The sequence below is a fragment of the Trachypithecus francoisi genome, unplaced genomic scaffold, assembly GCF_009764315.1.
Source record: "Trachypithecus francoisi isolate TF-2019V2 unplaced genomic scaffold, Tfra_2.0 Lachesis_group14, whole genome shotgun sequence".
Lineage (NCBI taxonomy): Eukaryota > Metazoa > Chordata > Mammalia > Primates > Cercopithecidae > Trachypithecus > Trachypithecus francoisi.
The window spans coordinates 28,130,545-28,156,123 of NW_022681459.1; the positions used below are offsets into that span (position 1 = coordinate 28,130,545).

General features: G+C 39.3%; 1 long non-coding RNA gene across 1 annotated transcript; it reads left to right on the forward strand.

Annotated features, from left to right (window-relative positions):
* The first annotated feature begins 14,848 nt into the window (after positions 1–14,848).
* On the forward strand, positions 14,849–25,290 carry LOC117096697. The gene is made up of 3 exons (XR_004442591.1): positions 14,849–14,902; positions 15,419–15,539; positions 24,831–25,290. It is a non-coding gene; the product is annotated as an uncharacterized LOC117096697 (long non-coding RNA).
* The last annotated feature ends 289 nt before the right edge of the window (positions 25,291–25,579 follow it).

Here is a 25,579-nt window from a genome sequence, read left to right on the forward strand (position 1 = left end):
TGAATCCCTTCCACAACACATGGGAATTATGGGAACTACAATTCAATATGAGATTTGGGTGGGGACACAGCCAAACCACATCTTCATGGTAGAGATGGAAAGTCTAGGCTTAAACAAATGGCTTCCCTGGGATGACAAAGCTGGTAAGCAGTTCAGCAGGATTAGACTGTAAATCTCCTTTGACCTTTTCTCTTCACTATAATGGGAATGGAAAGTATCATCAGAAATGATAGAAAGTGTCTATAAAAGGAACACTGGCATGGAGCTTGGAACACTCACTGCCTGCGTCTGCTCATCCCTCAGTGAGTTAAATCACCTTAAGTGAGTCATCTGATCTCTCTGAATCCACATGCTCTTACCTATAGAGGGCAAAGTAGTTGAACCTAGGTGATGGCTAAGGCCCTTTTCAGCATTGACATTTTTGATATCTCCCAAAATACAAATTGGCAAATTTCACTGGGATTTGCTTTTAGAAGTGGCTTCTGTTAGTCAATCCCCCCACAGATGGTCAAGTCCATGCTGCACTGCACAGGGCTTTGATGTAAAGGAGCACAAATTTCCTGTCATTTATGTAAAATATATCTTCTTGGCTTGGAAATCAAAGAGCTTTTTTAACTGCCAATTCTACCCTGTCCATTTGGGAACTGATGAGTATTTGACATGTTCCCCTCCTTTAGGGAATTGCCTGGCCTCTCCTAGTGCTCAGTGTGGGGGGCTGTCTGCTGGCCCTGCACTCCTGCATCCTGAGGTGTCAAGAGAGGGGACACCTGGATTCTGTCCTAAGTGGAGAGAATTGGAGGATGGGGGGGTAGATAATTATAGAAAGATAATTTCAATATTCAGCTTTTCACTTGCTTTCTCTGTTTCATGCTTCATGCTTCCTTAGCATGAGACGAGTAAGCATATGAGTTTTTCTGTTGGACGAAAGCTTTGCAGGACAAGAAGCAGCATAGTTAGGGGTCAGAAATGTGTGTAGTATAGTACTTGAGATAGTGCATGTAAGGCAATATATACGTTGCATGATAGGAATAGAAACAAGCTGGGTCCAGCCCTGCAGGGCCAGGTCAGCGGCATGAGAAGTCAGTCTGTGCTGGAGGCAAGTGGAGGCATGGAGAGGTTTCAAGCAGGAGAGCCGTATGACTAGATTCCCGTTCATGAAAGAGCTCTGTGGCTGCTATAAGCATTTCATAGCACCTAGACCGACAGCCTGAGAATCATTTAGGAGATGGTTGCAGCAATTTTAGTGAAAGATAGTGCAATTATGCAGAGTTAGGGATATTGCAGGAGTGAGAATAAGGTGTTGAGGTTGACTTTAGAGCTCTGGTTTGGGAACTAGGGCAGTAGTAAGGCTATTCATTGCTCTCACAGAGGACTCAAAAATAGAGAAGTGAATAACTGGGTTTCGGAGAAGTTGAGTTGCAGATGGGGTGCGGCAGCTAAGTGACATTATTTGGCAGAGAGAAGCATCTTCTGCAGCTAGAAGGAAAGATGGTGGCTGATAGCAGAGGGAGCAGATGAGAGTAATGGGAACAGAATGTAGATTTCAGTGAGTGGTGGAATAGATGCAAGGTATAGAGTTGGGACATCAAGGGTAGACAAGTTGGTTTCTAAAAGGAAGAGAGTCAGAGGGACTCATGGGGTTGGGAAACTTGCTGTTTTGTTTTTGTTTTTGTTAATAAAGGAGATTGGGGTTGATTTAAATGCTCATGACAGTGTAACAGTAGAGGATATGCTCCTCGTGTCATTCCCAGCTAACATAACAGCCTAGCACCAAACACATGTCTGAGCATGGCATTTGGGGCTCTTCATAAACCAGCCTATTATTGGCAGAATTATGACCCCAACAAACATATGTCCAAGTCCTAACCCCAATACCTGCAAACATCACTTCTCTTCTAACTGGAAATAGTGTCTTTGCAGATGTAATCAAGATGAGGTCAGACTCGATTTGGGTGGAGTCTGTCCTAAGGGGAGAGAATTGGAGGGTGGGTGAATAGATAATCATAGAAAGATAATTGCAATACTCAGCTCTTCACTGTCTTTCTCTGCTTACCGCTTTTTTAGCATGAGACAAGTAAGCATTGGCTAGGTGAAGATGTAGGGAGGGAGTTTTTCTGTTGGACAGAGGTGTCCTAAATCCAAGGAGTCCTAAATACAACAACTGGTGTTCTTACAAGAGGGAAATTTGGACACTAAGACACACACAGGAAACAGAGGCAGGGATTTGGGTGATGCTTCCACAAGCCAGGAACACCAAAGATAACTGGCCACCCCCAGAAACTGGAAGATTTTTCAGGGAGAGCATGGCCCTACAGCTCATGAATATGGGACTTCAATGACTTCTAGAGACTTCCAGCTTCTACAACTGCAAAAGAGTGGATTTCTGTTGTTTTAAGCCAGCTGGTGTACATTAGTTTGTTCCAGTGGCCCTAGGACACTCTCTCCCACCCCTCCCGGGTGTGTGAACCTGGCCCCGCAGCCACACCTGGTACTCTTCATTCCCAAGGGCTCCCTGCAGGGTCCTGTCTCCGTGTCTACCGATTTCTTCTCTCCTCCTGAGATGTCCTTTCCCCACCTTTTTGCCTTGAAATTCTTTCTGTCCTTCCAAACCAGATGTTAGGCTTAACATCTCTCTGGAGAACCTGTCTGCAGCCCCCATGGCATCCTGCTGACGGGCACCTGTCACCCTTATCTCACCATGTTTCGCACAACACTGCTCTGATGTGTCCTCAGCCACACTGTTAACCTCTGAGAGAAGAAGGCTAAACCATTTTTATCTCTACTTCTCCACTGCTGCTGAAATGGCGGGTATGTCGGGGTCTAGCCAGGAAAACAAAATCCCCATCAGGTAATTTAATAGGGAAATATAACTGGGAGAATTAAATGCAAAGGTGTTTAGAAGAACTGAAAGCACACACAGTAGAAAGGGAGGCAACCCAGAGATTAGCAGCACAAGGAGACTGGAGAAACAAATGGAGAGGACAAAGGGAGGAATGGAACCACCAGCAGGAGGGGAAACCACAGAGAACACACAGCTGGGGCCAGGAGCTCCACCCAGCACAGAGGGAAGCAGAGGAAAGTCCCAGCTTCTCCTTTCCCCTGACTTCCCCAACCCAACCCAAAACCAGCAGATGGGGGCTGCAGGCCTGGTTTGGGGGCCAGTCCCACTATGTTAAGGAACAGAGCATAAAACAGCCCAGAAATAGATCCAAGGGCAAGCAAGTGGACCACACAGATGGCAAGGGCTGGGATTTCTCAGGCAAACGACTGAATTTTGGATTAAGAAAATGTGGCACATATACACCATGGAATACTATGCAGCCATAAAAAAGGATGAGTTTGCGTCCTTTGTAGGGACATGGATGCAGCTGAAAACCATCATTCTCAGCAAACTATCACAAGAACAGAAAACCAAACACCGCATGTTCTCACTCACAGGTGGGAACTGAACAATGAGATCACTTGGACTCGGGAAGGGGAACATCACACACTGGGGCCTATCATGGGGAGCGGGGAGGAGGGAGGGATTGCATTGGGGAGTTATACCTGATATAAACGTTATGCACATGTACCCTAGAACTTAAAGTATAATAAAAAAATATATATATATATTAAAAAAAAAAAATGCTGTAACACGGTTGCTGTCGTAGGAGCCAGACAGCACAGAGGATGCCATAGACACACGGTGGAGCATTTGGTGAGGGCCTGTAGTTGGCAGAATAATCCACCCCAACAAATGCCCTCATCCCAATGCCCTGTGGATATGTTACATCATATAGTGAAAAGGGCTGGCTGATGTGACTAAATTAACGATCTGGTATTGGTGAGATGTCATGCAGGGAAGCCTTGTGTAATCACCAGGGTCTTTACAAAGCAGATGCAAGAAGTCGGTAGGAGATGTGGCCAGAGAAGTAGAGCTCAGAGTGATGCAAAGGGGCCCCAAGCCCAGGAACGCAGGCAGTAGTCTCCAGAAGCTGAAAAAGGCAAGGCGGCGGGTTCCCCCAGAGCTCCAGAAGGGACCACCCCTGCCTACCCCTTGATCTCAGCCTCCTAAGACTCACTTTAGACTTCTGATCGCCAAAAACTATGAGAGAAGAAACTTGTACTGTCTCACGCCACAAAGTTGGTGGTGATCTGTGGCAGCAGCAACAAGAAACTAGTTAGTACACACCCTTCATGAGGAGTCAGACTTGAGGAGACAGGGGTTTCCAGGTTCAGTAGGAACCAAGGGCTTGCGGTCCTGGGGAAGGTGGTGGGTGCTCAGGTGAGAGAAGAAACGGAAAGGAAAAAGGAAGGAGAGGAAAGGGCCAGGAAGGAGACTTACCTGCTGGTGCATGGGCATCCCAGAGGTAGAAAGGATTGGGTGGGCAATTGTGAGGCTCGACTGGGGAGCCTTCAAACCCCTAGCTGAAGAATGTCTGTTCTATGTGGCTGTTAGAGGAATGTTAAACTCTGAGACTGAACTGTGGTAGAAATCTGGCCTTGTATAAAGATCCACCTGTGGCTGCCTGGAACAGAGTAATCGCCCAGCGATGCTGGTATATGTTAATCTGAATTATTTGGGCAAAGGGATACTGTTTTTTTTTTTTTTGTAGATTTTTTGTTTTATTTCTTCCTGACCTGTATTGTTCAACACTTGCTTTGATTTGCCACTAGAAGATCTAATGCAAATTAGGATTTCTTTTATTTTCTTCTCTTTCTTTCTTTCTTTCTTTTTTTTTTTTTTAGCTAATATAAGGTAATTTCAGTCAAGAAACACTAAATGCTGATAAAAACTCTAGGTGAACTCTGTATCTTTTGATTCCTTTTAGCCTAATGGCCACTGATTACTGTGCTGAGCTAGGAAGCTGCTTATTCCTTTTGCCACCAGGCAGCCACCATGGAATTCCATTGCATTGGTGTGCTTTGTTTAACTTTTTAAAACTCCTCATGCGAAGTCTCCTGAAACTAACCTTATTTTGTCTAAAATTACAGTTAAATCCATTTAATCCACATGGTTCTGTAAAACCATTGTCTGTAAGTTATTTTGATTTTCTTAAGTGCATTTGCTTTATTTTGAAAGCACAGGTCTAACCAAATATTTCTCTAAGAGTTCAATTTGGAATCAGGGCTAACAGAGCTGACTGGAGGATAATTTTCACATCACAACCTTCTGAGTTCTGGGAACACACAATGTCACCATTGTCAACATTGACTGGTGCATTTGTGATGGACAACAGGTTGGTTCATTACTGCAAACAGGCCCCAATTAGTTTGCTAAATGTATTGTTATACCTGCATATGTTTTTTTTTTTTTTTAATGTCTTTCTCCAACCACTCATTTCACCCTTTCAAAATGTAAAAGATTTTATAACAGGTTCCCAAGGTCATTGATGGACACAGTGGACCTAAGTTTCCTATCCTTCTTTTTAAATTTTTCTTGTCTCCTATAACCATTTATATTAGTGATTTAAAGTATGTTGGCATTGAAATTGGTTAGCAAGTTAATCTTTTAATATATTAAATCAGCTTGACATCTTATGATTATAGTAACTATTTTACTATTGCTTTAGAAACATATAAGTGAATTCAGATTTTAACAATAAGCTTTGTGATAAAGACAAAACTAAATGAGACAATCTACTGAAACAGGCAGAGAACTAGAAAGTACTAAATTACAGAGTCCATGGCCAAAAGCATGAGATGGTATATTCTCCATCAACCAACCCAGTAGAACTTGGCACATAGTAAGAACTCAATAAATATTTGTGTAATGAATAAATTAATGAATGAAAATGAATTAAATAAAAATTAATTGCGATGTGGAAGGAATAATTTATCCATGATGTAAAATTGTAGCTCATATTCTTCTTGGCAATATTTGTATTTATGGAGAAAAAAATAAAATAAAATAAAATAAGGAATCCTCAATAAATTGTGGAACGTTCCAGCTCCAGATATGACGTGTTGTGACCTTTCCATTGCTTTTAACTTGGGCACATCATCTGCGGTGCAGCTGAGGCGCTCTGAGATCAGCTTTCTCTTCTGCTAAGCGAGTCACAGTCAATGGCGACAGGCAGGAGCTCTCAGATCTGCCGTGAACAAGATCAATGGAAGTACAGTTCCAAAAGAGAATTGGAGACCACCAAACATACATGTTTTTTAGAAGAAAGCAGAGAAGTGGGGGAAACCTTGGAAAATCTGTTTTTACATCTGAAGAGAAACTAACAGGAGTAGCATGACAAGGAGTGCTGAGATGGACGGAGGTAAATGATAGCATCAGGGTCTCATCATATTAGCTAAAGCTTTAAGATCCAAATTCTCTAGGAATTGGGCTCCACTTTTTGGCTACTTTGGTTTTGTTTGTTTGGTTGGTTGGTTTTGGAGTTTGTTTGTTTGTTTTTTTGAGATGGAGTTTCACTCTTGTTGCCCGGGCTGGAGTGCAATGGTGTGATCTCAGCTCACTACAACCTCTACTTTCCAGGTTTAAGTGATTCTCCTGCCTCAGCCTCCCAAGTAGCTGGGATTACAGGTGTGTGCCACCATGTCCAGCAAATTTTGTGTTTTTAGTAGAGATGGGGTTTCACGATGTTGGTCAGGCTGGTCTGGAACTCCTGATCTCAAGCGATCCACCCACCTCGGTCTCCCAAAATGCTGGGATTACAGGTGTGAGCCACTGTGCCTGGCCCTTTTGACTCCTTTCAACTCTTGCTGGCCAGCAAGGAAAATACACATAAATTAGTGAAAGGTTTATTGAGTACTTCCCTGCTTGGAGAAAAAGTTGTTCCAGGTTTGCTCCAAAAGCAATTGAATGTAAACCATGTAAAACCATATAAAATCTTCTTGCCCGAAGGACCATCTATACATGGTTACAAAGTCAAAGAATTGCCACTCACTCCCAGATAAGTACTGAAATGCAATTTAAAAGACTTTAAGGAAGTCTTTTAAAATTGCCAAAGGAGGATTCCATTCATGAACACAGTGTGCAATAAAGCTTCTTCAAAATTCCTCTTCTCTGAGTCTCTTTATCTTGCATCCCAAATCCTTCCTTTCTTTGCTCCAAACACCTCAAAACTATGAAACCCAGCACAGCACGACTTTTCCTGCTCTCATTCCCACCCCTTCCAGATCTATTGTGTTCAATTCTCAGAGACAACCTCTGTCCTCCTAACTTTAATCAATCCTTTAATCAATCCCGTCCTCCTAGACTCCTGCAATTCCCATTGCATCTGTTGCCAAAATTCTGAAAAACGGACCCAAAACTGAGTGATCCAAGCCAGAATAGTTCTCAATGAGGCCGAGGGGACAGAGCTGAGGCCACGTGGGGCTGACACCCTTTGTTCTGTGGCTGCTTTTGGGGAAAGCCTTCCGTCCTATGGCCACATGGAACTAAACTCTTCTAACACCTGAGTGAGCCTGGAGGGAAATTCTTCCCTACAGCCTCCAATTAAGAGCCCAGACTGGATAGTACCTTGATTTTGGCCTTGTGAGGCCCTGAGCAGAGAATCCAGCCATGCCATGCTGGGCTTGGGAATCTACTGATACACAGAACTGGGAGATAATAAATGTATGCAGTAAGTGATTAAGTTGGTGGTAATTTGTTATTGCAGCAATAGAAAACTAAAATACCGTCTCAGCCATTGTGAAGGAAAAGGCCCTTCTCACTGGCCAAGACAATTCCATCGCTGATCCACCGAGAGCAGGAAGAGTAGCTTATAAAGACTGGTTTGCACAAGTCGTAACCCTTTTAACACAGTCATCATGCAGTGCAAAGTATCTCCACCTCCTTCGTTTAAAATATATGTACTCTCAATGACATTTTAGTTCATGCTTGACATTTCCCCTCTAGCATTCACTGTTGGGTAACAAATTTTACTTGAAATAAGAATAAAGCTCCAGATTTTTATTCAAATTATTTTCTCAAGCAATCTATAAGCCTGGGGCTTTCACCCAGCCTGGAGTCTACATGGCTCAGTGGAAACTGGGATGAGGAAAGAGGGAAATTGACGTTGGGTAAGGCTTGGGAGACCTAAGACCATGGTCAAGCAGTATGGAACAGCTGAGTTTAAGTTGACACTAGGAGGTAGAGCCAGAACCCAGTCCCTGGAGCAGTAATATGTGGCTGTACTGTTGTGCAATTTTTATGATTATTACAACTTTGTTACCCACCCTTGCTAGCCCCAACCCTTGCTCCATTTCACTTTGTAGCACTTATTAATTTCTAATTCTCCGGAGTGTAAACGCCACAAAGACAGAGATTTCTGTGTGTTTTATGCATTGCTGTTTATAACCAGCCTCTAGAGTAGGATATACAGCCAGTCCTTCATAAAATATTCATTAAAAGGAAAAGATGAATGATCACATTTGAAGTTCAAAAAGACTGGAGGGAGGAAGATAGATTTGAGGGGCTACTTAGGGGTCTGGTATTTGGGAGATGGTCATAATCAGACTAAGTTAGAGGAGATAGGTATGGTTGAGAGGTATGCAGGATGTAACAACAACAGGTCTTGGTAATAAATAGAGTGGGTTGTGAGCAATGATGTCATGGTAAAATTGTAAAAACCGACTGTCAAAGACTAAAGATGTATGTGTGTGACATCTGTCTCCATATATTATACACACAGTTTATTGTGAACTTTACTCTTATAAATGACGGTAGCACACAATTTACAAATAATAATAATATAAGCAATATTCTTTATTATAAATTTCACATATCAAACTGATTTTCACTATTCTAATGTTCTAATTCAGATTGGCATAATTCATCTCTATAGAGACTCCATGATGCAACTAATGAAGTTTAGTTCTGACATGAATACTAGTTGATATTTTTGTTTGCTTTAAGAAGGGAGACAAAAGTGAAATCTGAAGACCCACATCAGAACTTCACTTATTAGTCAATGATAGGATCTATTTTCTTGCTGAATGGGTTAATAATTTTTGAATTATAGAAATCCATTTCCTCAACTTTTTATGCTATTCTCATCATAATGGCTAAAGGCATGACACACTTACAAGTTTAATCTACATTTTTAACATTTTCTCCAGTGCTTTCTTAAGTCGAGACAAGTAACAAAGCAGTAAATAAAGCTCTGGTTGGTAGCATTTGCCAGTTTTCATGGTGAAAATACTTCCTCCGTGGTAAATTTCAAACTATCAATGCAAGGTCACTGAGGGCAGAGTAGGGAAGAGACGCACAGCAGCACTGTTAAGATCTCTACATATGAACACCATTGATATGAATAATCTCAAGCACATAGATGATAGGAAAATGTAGTAAAATAAGTAGGAAGTGATGTTTCTTCATATATATTATCTTTGCTTTAGTATAATTTACTTAATTGTAAGTTAATAACATTTAATTTTTAATAATTAAATTTGTATAATTTGTTATTTAACAATAAGCTCACAAAATTCCAGAAGGTGTACCAATCGGCTACCATGAGCCAATGCAAGCCAGCTCCAGCTCATGACTATCACAGAAAGGGAGGTTCTAAAACAGATGCCAGAAGCTTGACTTGCATAACTGTAAAGAGGCTTCTGTCACTTTGAGAAGGAACAGAGGAGAGAACCATATCAGCATGGGGTTGGGGGTGGGGGAGGCATGTAGATCATGAGTCAAGTCTGACGTGTCAACAAAACTTCCAAGAGGAGAAGCCAAGTTCACAATTGGATATATGAGTCTGGAGCTCAGAAGAAAGACCATGGGTGGAGACACAGAGTAATGAGTCATCAGTTTACATGTGGTAAATGAAGCTGTGGGCATGGGAGACAGTCCCTGGGGAAAGAGAATACAGTAAAAGAAGAGAAGCTTGGTCCAGGCTTCACTTCCAATAAGTGAAGTTCTGATGTGGGTCTGCAGATTTCACTTTTGTCTCCCTTCTTAATGCAGACAAAAATATCAACTAGTATTCACGTCAGAACTAAACTTCATTAGTTGTAACATGGGGTCTCTATAGATATGAATTCTGTCAACCTGAATTAGAACATTAGAATAGTGACAATCAACTTTAGAAACTACAGTTAATGGCTAGCTAAGGGCAAGACTACAAATGAAGTAGAGGTCAGTCCACCCAAGGCATAAGAGGAAACCCATGACCTCTACAATGAGATCTACAAACTACTGCTCAAAGAAAGCAGAGATGATGCAAACAAAAGGAAAAACATTCCATGTTCATGGATAGGAAGAATCAATATCATGAAAATGGTCATACTTCTCAAAGTCAAAGCAATTTATAGATTCAATGCTATTCCCATTAAACTACCACTGAGACTCTTCACAAAATGAGAAAAAAACTATTTTAAAATTCATATGAGGCCAAAAAGGAGCCCAAATGGCAAAGGCAATCCTAAGTAAAAAGAACAAAGCTGCAGGCATCACACTACCTGACTTCAAACTATACTACAAGGTTACAGTAACCAAAACAGCATGGTGCCAGTACAAGATCAGAGATATAGATTGATGGAACAAAATAGAGAGCCCAGAAATAAGACCACACACCTACAACTATCTGATCTTCAACAAACCTGACAAAAACAGACAATGGGGAAAGGATTCTATATTTAATGAATAGTGCTGGAATAACTGGCTTGCCATAGGCAGAAAGTTGAAACTGGATCTCTTTCTTACACCATGTATAAAAATCAACTCAAGATAGATTAAATACTTAAATCTAAAACCCAAAACCATAAAGACCCCAGAAGAAAACTTAAGCAATTCAGGACATAGGCATGGGCAAAGATTTCATGATGTAGACATCAAAAGCAATTGCAACAAAAGCAAAAATTGACAATGGGATTTAATTAAACTACAGAGCTTCTGCACAGCAAAAGAAACTATCATCAGAATAAACAGACAACCTATAGAATGGGAGAAAATTTTTGCAAGCTGTTCATCTGTCAAAGGTCTAATAACCAGCATCTGTAAGGAACTTAAACAAACTGACAAGCAAAACAAACAAACAAACAAACAAACGATCCCATTAACAATTGGGTAAAGGACATGAACAGACACTTCTCAAAAGAAGACATACATGCACCAATAATCATACAGGAAAAAGCTCAACATCACTGATCATTAGAGAAATGCAAATCAAAACGACAATGAGATAGCATCTCATTCCAGTCAATGGTTATTATTAAAAAGTCAAAAAATAACATATACTGGTGAGGTTGTGGAGAAAAAGAAACACACTGTTGGTGGGAGTGTAAATTAGGTCAACCATTGTGAAAAACAGTATGGTGATTCCTCAAAAACCTAGAGGCAGAAATATCATTTGATCCAGCAATCCCATTACTGGGTATATACCTATAAGAATATCAATCATTGCATTATAAAGATACATGCATGCTCATGTTCACCGCAGCACTATTCACAATAGCAAAGACATGGAATCAGCCCATCAGTGATAGACTGGATAAAGAAAATGTGGTACATAAACACCATGGAATACTAGGCAGCCATAAAAGAGAACAAGATCACATCCTTTGCAGAGACATGGATGGAGCTGGAGACCTTTATCCTTAGCAAACTAACACAGGAACAGAAAACCAAATACTACATATTCTGACTTATAAGTGGGAGGAAAATGATGAGAACACATAGACATGTAGAGGGGAACAATGCACACTGGGGCCTACCTGAGAGTGGAGTATGGGAGGAAGGAGAGGATGAGGAAAAATAACTAGTGGGTACTAGGCTGAATGAATGGGTAACGAAATAATTTGTACAACAAAGCCTCATGACACAACTTTATTGGTGTAACAAACCTACACATTCTGCATGTATACCCCTGAACTTAAAATGAAAGTTAACAACAACAAAAAAAGAGGAACGCCGAAATAATGTGGTGCTGCGAAGCCAAGAGCAGATGCTGCTACAAGCAGAAATCAACAGTATTGAACGATACCAAGAGATTTAAGTAGGATGGAAACTTGAGGTTATCGATGACATTAATAAGAACATTTCAGTGCAGTGCTGGGTTGAATCACAGAGAACTGATGACTAAACAGAAGTGAGAAAATACAGACAGAAGATATGATTTTATTTTCTTTCCCAGAGGTGAACTATAAAGGGTGAAAGATACAGACTCAGGTGTGGAGTAATATAGGGTTGAGGGAAGGCGTTTCTTTTATGGGAAATAAAAATTCCATTCAAGTCCAAAAGCCAAGGGGTGATAAAGGAGCTAAAAAGAAATTTTGTAGGCAGTTTAAGGGTAAATGAGTTCTCGGTGAAATTTCCTTTTAATAAAAAGCAGCCCCCAAATCATTTCTTTTCTAACAAGAAGCACCCTGAAAGATCAAGCTGCAAGCAAAGATAAGCAAGCTGGAAGCTCGCGTAGATGAATGTTGGCAGCTGTGCCAATGTTAAAGGGATACTTGGAAGTCAGGTAGGTGTATTCAACATAGAGTTTCCCTCTTGCCTTTTCTTTGTCGCCAAGTGTGCAGGTAACATGGCACCAGCTAGGTAAAGACTCCATTTGCGTGATAAAAGATTAGGGTGGGTTGGCCAGCCTCTTCGCACGCTATGTAAATGGCACACCTGGTCCAACCACTCCTCTAGATCCTATGTAAATCAGACACTGCTTCCCCAAGCTCATCTATAAAATTAACTGCATCTTGCCCCAAACCCCAAAACCTGCTCAGGCTCCCTTCCTCTGCACAAGGAAGCTCTCTCTTCTTTCTTTTGCCTATTAAACTTCCACCTTTTTTCTTTTCTTTTTTTTTGAGACAGAGTCTCACTTTATCACCTAGGCTGGAGTGCAGTGGCACGATCTTGGCTCACTGAAACCTCCACATCCTGGGCTCAAGCGATGCTCCTGCCTCAGCCTCCTGAGTAGCTGGGATTATAGGTGCCCACCCGTTCACCTGTCTAATTTTTTGTATTTTTAGTAGAGATGGGGTTTTGCCATGTTGGCCAGGCTTGTCTCGAACTCCTGACTTCAGGTGATCCACCCATCTCGGCCTCCCAAAGTGCTGGGATTACAGACATGAGCTATCATGCCTGGCCTAAACTTCTACTCTTAAATCCACTCCTTGTGTGTCCACATCTTCAATTTCCTTACCATGAGACAATGAACGTCAAGTATTTCTCTAGACAAACAACACCACTTCAGTAGGACCAATTGCAAGACACAAGATCCACTGGAGAATGAAAATAAGTGATGGTATCACGAGAACCTGGGAGGAATTTGGGAGCCAACGCACAGGGAAGCACTTGGCCTTAAATTAGAGGAAGGGACTCACTGTAACTCAGAAGCTGAGAAGAAGGGATGTAGATAGGTTTGTATGTGTAATTTCACAAATAAAATAGAACATCTATTTGATGATTTTTCCTATAAAATAGGAGTTAGATCATCTCCTGAGAGTGTACAGGGAGATTTTTGAGACCCTTGAGGAGGGTGGAGATCACCTTAAATTATTTTAAGTTATGAATTAGATTTGGCTACTTAGTAATGGAACCAATATTTTCTTCCTTTGAAAATTGTGTTAACCAGCGTCACCTTTTAACTAAGAATAGTTTATTTAAGAAATGCAAAGTTGGTTTTCAAAATTAGAAGATGTGTAAATGTAATTCACGACATTAATCAAAAAATTTAAAAAGAATAATTATCTTCACATATGTTGCAAAAACATTAATAACAATGAACATCTCTTCTTTAAGAAAACAGTCTCCAGTAACACAGGATTAGGTAGCTACTTTCTTAATGTGATAAAATGTATCCTTCTTAACACATAAACCAAGGATTCTAATCAAAAGTCAAGAACAATGTATCTACATTTTGAACTTACAGTTCCACTTCTGGGGATTTATCCTACAGGCTTGCATGACAATATGCTCTATTTTATCGATCTTTAAGATGTGTCTTAGATATTGGGATGAATAATCAATGTGACATGATTTAATTGGTGGCATTTTTTTTTCTTTTTAGTGACCCATAAAATAAAAGTGTGTGTTATTATTAAGGCATCTTAGATTATATAATATCAGTTTGTAGAAGATTTTTTATTATGGTAAATTTCAGATAAGACTGGAAGCAAAGCATGAATCAATGTGTATAGTTGTTACCATTCATGCAAAACATAATCGATGTCAGTAGTCCACATTAGATACCTACATTATATCTATGTTAATGAATGGATATATTATGTGTCTGTATTGATATGCACCCACACATATACCTGTTTGCTAATATATGTGTATATTAGCTCTGCCAGGATTCTGGTAATTTTGGTTGCCTCCAAAGAAGATTCTGGTAACTTTGGTTGCCTCTAAAGAAGGGAGGTGATGGCTGGAAGAGAGAATTGGAGGAAAATTTTACATTCCCTTCTGTATTTGTATAAACGTTGTGCTTTGTGACTATATCATCTGAAAGAAAATACAATTGAAAACCAAAAGAAAAAAAAAAAGAAAAAATCAACTATAGACATTGTAAATCTCTGCTTTGTGTAGGCTTCCCAATTATGCTCACCTTTAGATAGAATATATACAAATTTTAGCCCCTGGGCCTGGTGAATAAGAAGAAAAGGAAGTTTCTTTATTCTGAGTCTAGATATGCCAGGATATCTTCCATTCAATGACTGAATGTTTTCTCCGTAGTATCTGTGATATGTTTAATATCATAAAAACTCTTTAAAAGTACAATTTAGGGTGACTGGACTAACATTCCTTAGAAATGAATACCATTCTTCAAACTCTCAAAAACTCAATTTCTTTGCATCCCCACCAATACCTGTTACTGTTTGTCTTTTGGGTTTTGCCATGCTAGTTGGAGTGAGGTGTTAGCTTGTGGTTCTGTTCTATATGGCTTGCCTTCCGAACACACTTGTCTCTTGATTTATAATTCTACTGTCTTACTGTCTACCAGGTCCTTCTGTTATCAAGCAAAGAGGATACTTTGGTTAGAAACACTCTACTCAGGTAAGAATGGCGTGCAAAAAGCTGTACATATTTAATGTATACCATTTGGTGAGTTTGGAGATAAGTATGACCTGCAAACCATCACCACAATGTAAATGATAAACCTATTCATCAACTCTAAAATTTTTCTTCTACCTGTTTTATTTATTATTATAAGCATGCCTTGTTTTATTGCACTTCACTTGACTGCACTTCTCAGATATTGAGTGTTTTATAAATTAAAGATTTTTGGCAAGCTTGCACCCAGCAAGTCTATTGATGTTATTTTTCCAACAGCGTGCACTCACCTCATGTCTGTGCCATATTTTAGCAAGTCTCACAATATTTCAAACTTTTTCATTATTATTATATCTGTTAAGATGATCTGTGGTCAGTGATCTTTGATATTACTACTTTTATTGTTTTGGGGAGTCACAAATCACATCTATACAAAAAAATGGTGAATTTAAGCCATAAGTGTGGTGTGCATTCTGACTGCTCCCCTGACTGGTTGCCTGTCTGTCTTCCTCTCCCCAGGCTTTCCTGTCTCCTGGGACACAACAATATTGAAATTGGGCAAATTAATAAACACTCGTGCTGCCTATCTGTAAAAATAACTCCTTATCCGTTAAGTGGCTTCTTGAGATGGGATCTACTGGTGAGACACTATGAACACTGTTGAAATGACAACAAAGCAGTATTGTATAAACTTAGTTGATATAGCTGTGGCAGGGTTTGGGAGAGCTGACTCCAAATTTGGAAGAAGTTCTACTGTGGGTCCAATGCTAGCAAACAGCACTGCACGCTACAGAGAAATCTTTCATGAAAGGAAGGGTCCATTGATGTGGCAAACTTCACTGTTGTCTTACTGCCACAGCAATCCCAGCCTTCAGCAATCATCACCCTAACTTGTCAGCAGCTATCAGCATCAAAGCAAGAGCTTCCACCAGCAGAAAAAAACAAACAAAATAAATGACTTGCTCTATTAGTCCATTTTCACACAGCTATAAAAATACTACCCTGAGACTGGGTAATTTATAAACAAAAGAGGTTTAATTGACTCAATTTCACATGGCTGGGAGGCCTCAGGAAACTCATGGTAGAAGGAGAAGCAGGCACCTTCTTCACAAGGTGGCAGGAGAGAGAAGTGCAGGGGAAACTGATACTTATAAAACCATCACATCTCAAGAGAACACACTTACTATTATGAGAACAGCCTGGGGAAGAACCATCCCCATGATCCAATCACCTCCCTTGACATACGGGTATCACAGTCTGAGATGAGATTTGGGTGGGGACACAGAAAGAAACCATATCACGTGCTGAAGGCTCAGATGATCACTAGCATGTTTTAGCATTAAAATACTTTTAGTTAAGGTTTCTACATTATTTTTTAGACATAATGTTATTGCACACTCAAGAGGCTACAGTGTGGGATGAACATAACTTTTGTATACACTGGGAAACCAAAACATTTGTATGACTTGCTTTGTTGCAATATTCACTTTATTGTGGTGGTCTGAACTGAACCTACAATATCTCCATGATATGCCTGTATTTTGTGATAAGAGCACTTAGCATGAGACTTTGAACAATGTGCATCTTTGATTCCTAAATCTCATCCCTCACACGCCCTCTAGGACTTCCTTTCCATCACTATTGATCCTTCTCATCTGTATCATCTTCCATGGAAATATTCCTTTTTACTGGTCCTTCCTCCACAGACATATCCAATGTAGCAGAGATTCTGAGGCAAACGCTGAAAGAATTCTAGTCCTGCTTCTCTACTTTTGAGTTGCAGGCCTTGTGCTTTGTTTTTCCATTATCTGTATTAATCATACCTACCTTGTAACACTGTTGTGGGGATGATACAAATTGATACATCTAATGTCTGGCATATAATAAGTGCTGAGTGTTTGCTATTAGGTCATTATCTTTCAAATTGCATTCATAATTTGAATAAGTAATATGTACAAATGGTACAGAAATTTAGATAAAAGTGTTCTGCAGTTGAATGTAAGTTTCTCTCCAATCACCTTTTCACAACTTTACCTGAGAGGTGAGCACTGTTACCCACTGCTTGAGGATTCCCCCAGAAATGCATATTCTATAGTTACATAAGAAAACCATGCAAGTGAAATTTTCTACACATGGTAGCCTCCTGAGCACAGCACCCTTTCTCTTGATTTTTTTTCACTGAATATCTGTTTTGGAGATGTTTCAATTTTAGTGCCAAAGACTTATCTCATCCCTCTTAACACCTGCTACTAACTGAATGTGTCATAATGGATTTAAACATTTCCTAATATAGGTACTTAAATTTTTTTCTACTAGTTTTTTTAAATCCTGCAAGACCTTCTCCAGACATAAATTTTACATGTGTGACTACACCTGTACATTAATGACTAGAAGAGAAATTTCCAAGTAAAAGGAAAGTTGCACTTTAATTTCATAATGGTTGTAAATATGATGTTAACATATTATAGATAAATAATATTATTGATATAGTCTTGAACATTATAACCATATAACTATAAATACAAGTACATGTAATTTAAATAAGTATAATTAAAATTTATAATAAATATTAGCAAATGTATCCTTAAAAATATACCAATTGGCCATTTCCATGTTTTAATTTTTATTGCTATCATTCCTTTCTAATTTGGACTTAAGGTCTTTCTGTCCAGAGGGGGCCATGAGCCAAGATAGCCACTCTTTAGGAAAGCCCTGCCAGTTGGGGTAGGGGAGTTAGGTTTGGGTGTGACAGTCAGGTAAGACACAGGGGGAAGGTGAAACCAAAATGCATGCAACAGAAGAAATGTATTACTTACAGGTCCCAGAGAGATTAAGAAGCCTGGGGTGGAGGAATGGGGTGGTGGGAGGGCAACAGGAAATTCAACCAGCAAGTGCAGAGGGACAGGGGCACTGGTGGGATGATGTTTTTAATGAGGTCCATGGTCGTGCTTCCTTAGGCCTTCCCAAGGGGCCTGTGGGTTGCCTAATTTAAAGCAAAAAAAAAAAAAAAAAAAAGAGGAATCTCATTTGCATAATGGCATAATGCAGGAATTGACCATGAGGTTTTATCATGGTCAGCAGCTGTGAGATGAGCTGGGTTTGGGGTCAGTGGGATGACAAATATGCAAGTTCATCACAAACAACCACATGGGACGGGGAAGTTTTAATCAGGCCAAAGGCGATTGTACACTAAGACTGGATTTCAAACAACTAATGCCAGGCCTAAAAATGAACACCAAGGCATCATCTGTATTAAAACAATATAAACAATATACGCTATCCCAGCCACACTACAAGGGTGTCTCCATCCCTACATCTTCTCCAGCAAGCTGTGTTATCTTTGAATCATGCCAATCTGACACATGAACAACAGTATTCTGACGTGGTCTAAATCTGCAGAAATCTTAATTTGAGAGAGAAGGAATATTTCTCATGTATCTAGGAGCCCTTTGTGTTTGGAGGAATGGCAGACACTATGTGTGTATGTGTATGTGTGCATATATATATATACATGATATATATATACACATGATATATATATACATGATATATATACATGACATATATATACATGATATATATATATCCTTTCCTTGTTTTCCATTCTATTATAAATATTTTCTCATTGCTTTGTTAGCAAAATTAACCCATTGGTCATGATAAAAAGTGCAACTTTTTTTGCAAGATTGTCATTTATCTTTTGAATTTGTGAAGGTTTTCCCACCTCAGAGCTTTATCTAGTCAATTTTATCAGTCTAGGTCTTGTGGAACACTTAAAAAAGAATTTGTCATTCTTTTGTTTTCTTTTAATGTTTTCTTTTTAATATATTGAGCTATTGAATATTTTTCTACCATTAATTTTTTCAAAACAATCAGATTATCTTCATATCCCTTAATAAATAATTACTGTTTTCTTTGCTAATTTAAAATAGCATCTTTAAATATTTAGATCTGATTGAATCTATTTATGGACCTCTTCTATTTATGTCTTAGCTAAGGCCAACATCACTGATTTAATTATTGTATTTTTATGTAAGAATTTTTTTTCCAGATGAGATTGGTCATGTTCAGGGAGGCAAAAATAAATAAATAAATAAATAAACAAACAAACAAACAAACAAAAAAACACACGAAATCATATCCTTTGCAGTAACATGGATGCATCTGTAAACCAGTCTCCTAAGCGAACTAACACAGAAACAGAAAACCCACGTGCTGCATGTCCTCACGTATAAGTGAGAGCTAAACATTGGGTACACATGGTCAAAAAAATGGGAACTAGAGACCTGCGGGAATACACAAGGAGGAAGACAGTGAGGAAGGGATGAAAGGAACTATGTACTGGGTACTGTACTCACTCCCTGGATGATGGATTCATCTGTACTCAAACCCTCAGCATCATGCAATCTATTTTTGTAACAACCCTGCACATGTACCCCCTGATTCCGAAATAAAAGTTGAAAACAAATAATATTTTTGTTTCCAGAAAACTTCTTTACTCCTCTCTTCAAAAAGCTATGAGAATGCAAAGGCATAAGAATAATATCATGGACTTGAAACTATTGAAATAAAAATTTAAAAAGTAAAATAAAATTTGCATAACATCATTAAAAAATGATATTCGATCTTTATTGACATAGTAGTAAATGTATAGATTAATGAAGGGAGACTTGCCAATTCTATAAAGCCGCCTTTTCTTGTCCAGGCAGAATATGTTTTTCATTCACCAAGTCTATGTGTTATAATACTTCATAGTGCTTTAATGTTTTCTTCATCATGGTCTTCAACATTCCTGACTAAGTTTACCCCAAGTTATGTCATGTTTTTGTTGATATTACAAGTGTGCCTTTTCTTTGGAATGTCTCACTGCTTGTGTATAAGACATCAATTGATCTTTGTGTATTTAATAGTCCTATCCTGACATTTTCTGGATTCTTTTATTATAATGGTTTTTCAAGTAGTTCCTTTTAGTTTTTCATGTTTTTCCATAACGAAAATGTTGTTTTATCCTTTTGTGTCTTTGTCCCTTCTGATTAAATTGACTATTAACTCCAGATCAAGATAAATAAGAGTGGAAACATTTTGCATTATTTTGTCTTGCTGTTGATTTATGGGGATGCTTCCAGGGCTTTCCTAAGAAGCGTTAAAGTGACTTTGGGATGAAGATGTGCATTTTAAAAATATTTTAATATGAACATTTTAAAACATACAAAAATAATACATATACACAGACATATATATAAATGTGTTGAATTAGTAAAAAAATTTACAGAAATTGTGAATCTCCAAAAAATAAGAATATTCTTCTACATATACACAAAATGACGATCATACATAAAAAAATTAATAATGATTCTATTATAACATGCAACTCATCTTAATGTGTATTCAACTAATTCAAAACATGGCTTTTATAGCGGACTCTTTTCAAATAAGGAAGCAATCGGTTCACAGATTGCATGCACTTGATATATGTTACATTGGATATATTTCATATTGATGAAGCTGTGTACTTATTTTCTTCTTATTAATAGTTGTTAAATTGATCAACTTTTTCAACATTTAAGGAGGTTATAAACGTTTTCTCTTTTTCTCGATAATGTGTATTATCTTATTGTTAAAAGATGTCCAAGTGTTGAAGGAACTTTGCCCTCTGGGAATAAAGCTCTTGATGTTACTTTGTCAATGTGTTGCTGGATATTGTTTACCAGTTGAGATTTGCCTGTGCTTTTTGCTTTTCATGCTTTTTTTAAAATCTTTGATAGCAAAACTATGTTTATGTCATTTTCAGAAAAGTAAGTTCATCTCCTTTTTCTAGTAGGCCCTGAACTAGTTTAAATAGCACCGCAGCCAGTTCAGCTTCCAGGATGGGGGTGTACCACCCCCACAAGCCAACCCCTCTGTTAATGCCCATAAACACAAGGGGAATGCATATTTTGTCTTCTCTCCACTCTGTACAGGAAGTCCTCCCTTAATGTCATCAATTGGTTCTTAGCAACTGCAATTTTGAGCAAAATGACGTATAAAGAAAATACTTTTTTTCTCATCAATATTATAACAAAATGGCATTATTATTATTATTTTCTTTTTTTAATTTTACTTTAAGTTCTGGGATACATGTGCAGAACGTGTAGGTTTGTTACATAGGTTTACATATGCCATGGTGGTTTGCTGCACTGATCAACCCATCATCTAGGTTTTAAGCCCCTCAGGCATTAGGTATCTGTCCTAATGCTCTCTCTTCTCTTGTCCCCCACCCCCCGACAGACCCCAGTGTGTGACGTTTCCCTCCCTGTGTCCATGTGTTCTCATGGTTCAATTCTCACTTATAAGTGAGAACACGTGGTGGTTTTCTGTTCCTGTACTACTTTGCTAAGAATGATGGCTTCCAGCTTCATCCATGTGCCTGCAAAAGACATAACCACAATTTTTTTAATGGTTGCATCGTATTCCATCGTGTATACATTCCACATTTTCTTAATCCGGTCTATGATTGATGGGCATTTGGGTTGGTTCCAAGTCTTTGCTATTGTGAATAGTGCTGCAATAAACATATGTATGCATGTGTCTTTACAGTGGAATGATTTATAATCCTTTGGGTATATATTCAGTAATGGAATTGCTGAGTCAAATGGTATTTCTGGCTCTAGATCCTTGAGGAACTGCAAGATGCCATTATTTAAGGACCTGGTCATTTTGCTTAAAGTCACAGTTTCCAAGAACCTATCAATGCCATTGAGGACTTACTGTATTACTTTCTGTTTCTGCTACACTCTCTCTTCCCTGAGCTTCTGTATGCCTATTTTTTTTAATTTTGCTTTTCGTTGTGATGATTAAGATTTCATACATTTTCCGAAGATATTTTTAGCCTCAGTTTCCATGAGTTTCATGAAATCTTTCTTCTTGTGAGTGTTATTGACCTGCCATTTTCTCTTATTCTTGAAATACCTTTTCACAGATCTTATGGTGTTCATTTTTTATAAATCCTCTTGAATAAGGTGAATCCTTTCTGGACCACCTATTAGTAGGAGTTGCCTGTAGAGAGGGGTCCAGACTGTGTTTCAGGCCAGGAAGGATTTTTCTTCCTATGTAGGGTTATGAAAGTGGATTAATTATTTTAACTATTGCTTTTCCACAGCCAGTGGTGATCAGAAGCTACGGACTGATCAAAGGAAAGAGACATTTCTTCTTTCTGGTACCTTTTTTCCCTGTCCCTTCAGCTGCTTGCAATTCTCCCACCTTTAGCCCTCCCAGGGACTCCTTCCTATTAAGTAGGTTTCTGAATGTACCAACTATGGGATTTGGAATAAGTCACCTACTTGGGCCTAGAATGAAGCTCTGACCCTCACATGTTGCATTTGTTTCCTGAAGAAAGGAGAAAAGAGACAGAAAACAATATTTATTAAGCCCCTGACCCCATGTGTGCCAGGCACTGTGGTAGGCTCTTTGTGTATATTAACACATGGAATTCTGGAAACAATTGGAAAACGCTTCATGAATAATCATTATCGTACCAATTTTTCATATGGACAACTTGAAGCAAAGCAGAGTAAGTTCCTCAGCCACAGTTGTAGGGCCAGTGAGTGCTGTAGTGGGATTCTGATGACTGCAAAGTCCAAGCTCTTGATGCTATCTCCTGGGTTTCTTCATTGCTTCCCAAGTCTAAGCTGCTGTCATTTAGACAAAGATTCTCTTATTACAATGGCAGTCACAAAGAGATTCCTGTTGTCCCACCTCCAACAGTGACCCATGTCCCTCTATTGCTCTTTGCCTCTCTTCCCCATTTGCCAGTCCCAAAACTGCTATCAGTTTGCTCAGTGGAATTGGCAGTCTGCATTGGTCCTTTTCTGATTAGAGCATTGCTCAGTGCTCCTCCTAGAAGCCTGTGCCCAGATTTGCCAGTGGCTTTCTTTTTTTTAATTCAAGCCTTCTTTGCCATGAGCCCAAATGTGCCTTCTAGCTGCAGTTTGAGAATCAAGTAGAAATGAGCCATATGATCTGACAGCTTTTGCTGCCTGGCTTCCCATGACTCTGCTCCACTGACCTGGAGCCCTGGCACACATTATTGCCCAACTATAATAAAGATTATTCTGTTTTTTGGGAGCAAAATCTCCAGAACAGGAGAAGTGGGCCAGGCTTGTGATGTAAGCTCAGGCCTTGAATTCAGAGAGCCCTGTTCAGTTATCCTTCTCGGTAGGCAAATAATGGTCAGCATGTCCTCCTTGATTAAGCTATTTCCTTGTAAACAGGGCTGAAACATTTGTCTTCCTGCCCATGAGGTTGTTGTGAGTCTCAAAAAGAGAATTAAGATGGGAAAACATTCTGCAAATGATAAGGTACTTACTAAATGCCCTCTGTTACTAATAGACTTACTGAAACTGATATTAATAGGATAAGTGGGTAGTGAAGGAGTGCTGTATGAGTTATGTCAAACAATAGCTTCCAAGAGAGGACGTCTTGCTTGCTATTCAGCAGAACAGGCTAGTTGTGTGGGTGGCGTCTGCAGTCAGAGCGTCTAGTTTGACTACAACTAGTAACACCTCTTCTTATCTATGTGAGCTTCAATTTCTTTAGCTTTAGAATTTGCACTAGTCTATTGGGAAATTGAGGTAAGGACCAAGATGGAAAAACATTCTATGATACTCATCATGATGCCTGATCAATGAATATTAGCTGTTATCATCATGCTGTTATGTTTAACTGAACTGAGTCAATAAATGGCCCTTAGACACCTCTCCCTTCTTTGTAAGATGAGGGCTCAAGCCACACAGGTCCAGAAACCTAACCTTAATGGACCCATTCTCACTAATTAAACTGATGGGAGATCAATGCAAAACCAGGATGTAAAATTCTTAAGCAGCATTGGGGACTAGTAACCCTATTTGGAGGCTGCCTTGAGGCACACAGGAAGGGAGAGTGATTAAAAGGCTGGGAAAAGCTTCAGGGCTGAGAAGAGAGGAAGGGAGATTCCTTTGAGCTCTCCCTTTGTCTCTCTAGGTATGCAAATAGCCCCACAACTAAGGACTTAAAGGACTGAGTTTCCAAATCACAAGTCCTTGGCTAGCATTTCCCATAAGACGCAGATCAATCTTCACAGTACAGCTGTATCAGAGGCTCATGCCTCTGTCCAAAGCTATTCCAATTTCATGCCCAGGTTTTCTTCGTTTCATTCAGACTCTCGGTCATTCACAGAGACTTGTTTTGGAACAATTTTGCAGAAGACTCTGAGAACAATGCAATTTCTAGTGTCTCGGTGCTAGACAGGGTCCCTTATATCCACCCTGATTATAGCAGGAAAAAGAGACCCTTGATTTTTGATACTCTTTTGTTCTTTCTCTGATTCTTGAACACATGGGCAATTTACCCGTTCTTTTTTCTAAGAGCATTTTTCAGTATAAATCGTGGCATGGAAAATGGCATGTTTCCTCTGGTTCCAGATAAGGAAAGCTGTAAATAATTTAAAGTTCCTGCTGTGCAAAATTACCCAAACAGAAAGTACTTTTTTTATGCTTGGCACTGAGGATGGTAAAATAAGAAATTGTGCCAATTTTCCTACAGGTGAAATTTTAGCTTCTTTATAACATAAGCACTTTGACTCTGAAAAAAGTAACATAATGAGATTTTGTGCAAGGTGTGCCAGAATTAATATAGGGCTATAGAAATAATAGCCCAAATGTACCTTTCATACACACACAAAGACACAAAATCACTGGAAGTTTGTGCTGGGAGCATTAAGCCACTCCCCAGGGCTCAAAGATTGTGCCCCTTAATAGTATTTATGTTACCACAAATGTCAGTGTCAGCACTTCAAACTTATATGAAAACTATTGTTTTGTGGCACAAAATTCTGATGTATGTGTTATTTGAATCACTATAAGCCACTATAATTTGAAGCATCAATGTGACCTACTTTTCCCCTCTTAATTAACAGGTCATCATAAAATGGGGTTGTGTCTATTTTCACCTGGCCCACTGTGTGTTGTGAGTGCCACCAGAGCTATCCTGCTGCCCCTCCACAGATCGTAGGATTTTCTTCCTTTATGTTAAATTTAGCACTGAAACTGGCAAAGCTTCATTCTCAAGAACGACAAGGTCACAGAGAAAGAGGAGGAGAGAAGCCACTTTGCTAGACTTTCCTCCTTGGGACACTTGTGCTGAAGGCATGTGATGGAAAGAGAAATGGACTTCTGTTCTCCAGTTTGGGTCCCATATCCAGTGAGGGCTGCTTCTCTGGGCGCCGGAACAGTGACTTCTGCACACGCTCAGCCATCCCAGAGCTTGTCCCTAATGATCCAGGAAGGGATGGGGCATTGGGCTCTATGAAGACAAAGCACAAGCACTAGTAGGCAAGAGCCAAATATACCTAAGAATCGTAATAATATGTGTCTATGAACAGCTACTAAATATAATAAAAATTTAATGTATGACTGGAATTTGTTTCTGGTGATGGTGATCAAGTCCTCTCGCCAGAGCACTTGCTTCATCTTCAGGTGTCAAATGTGCCATCTCTTACTTCTTCAACTCTAGTCCTTTGCCAGGTTTCTAGCTGCTGTACAGTTCTGAGCAAATGTCAAAAGGTCAGAAGGATGAGTCTTCACAGGGATTAATAAGTTTAGATGATGGCTTTCAGAAAGAAACAGAGAGAAAGAAAAAGGAAGGAAAGAAAGAAGGAAAGAATAA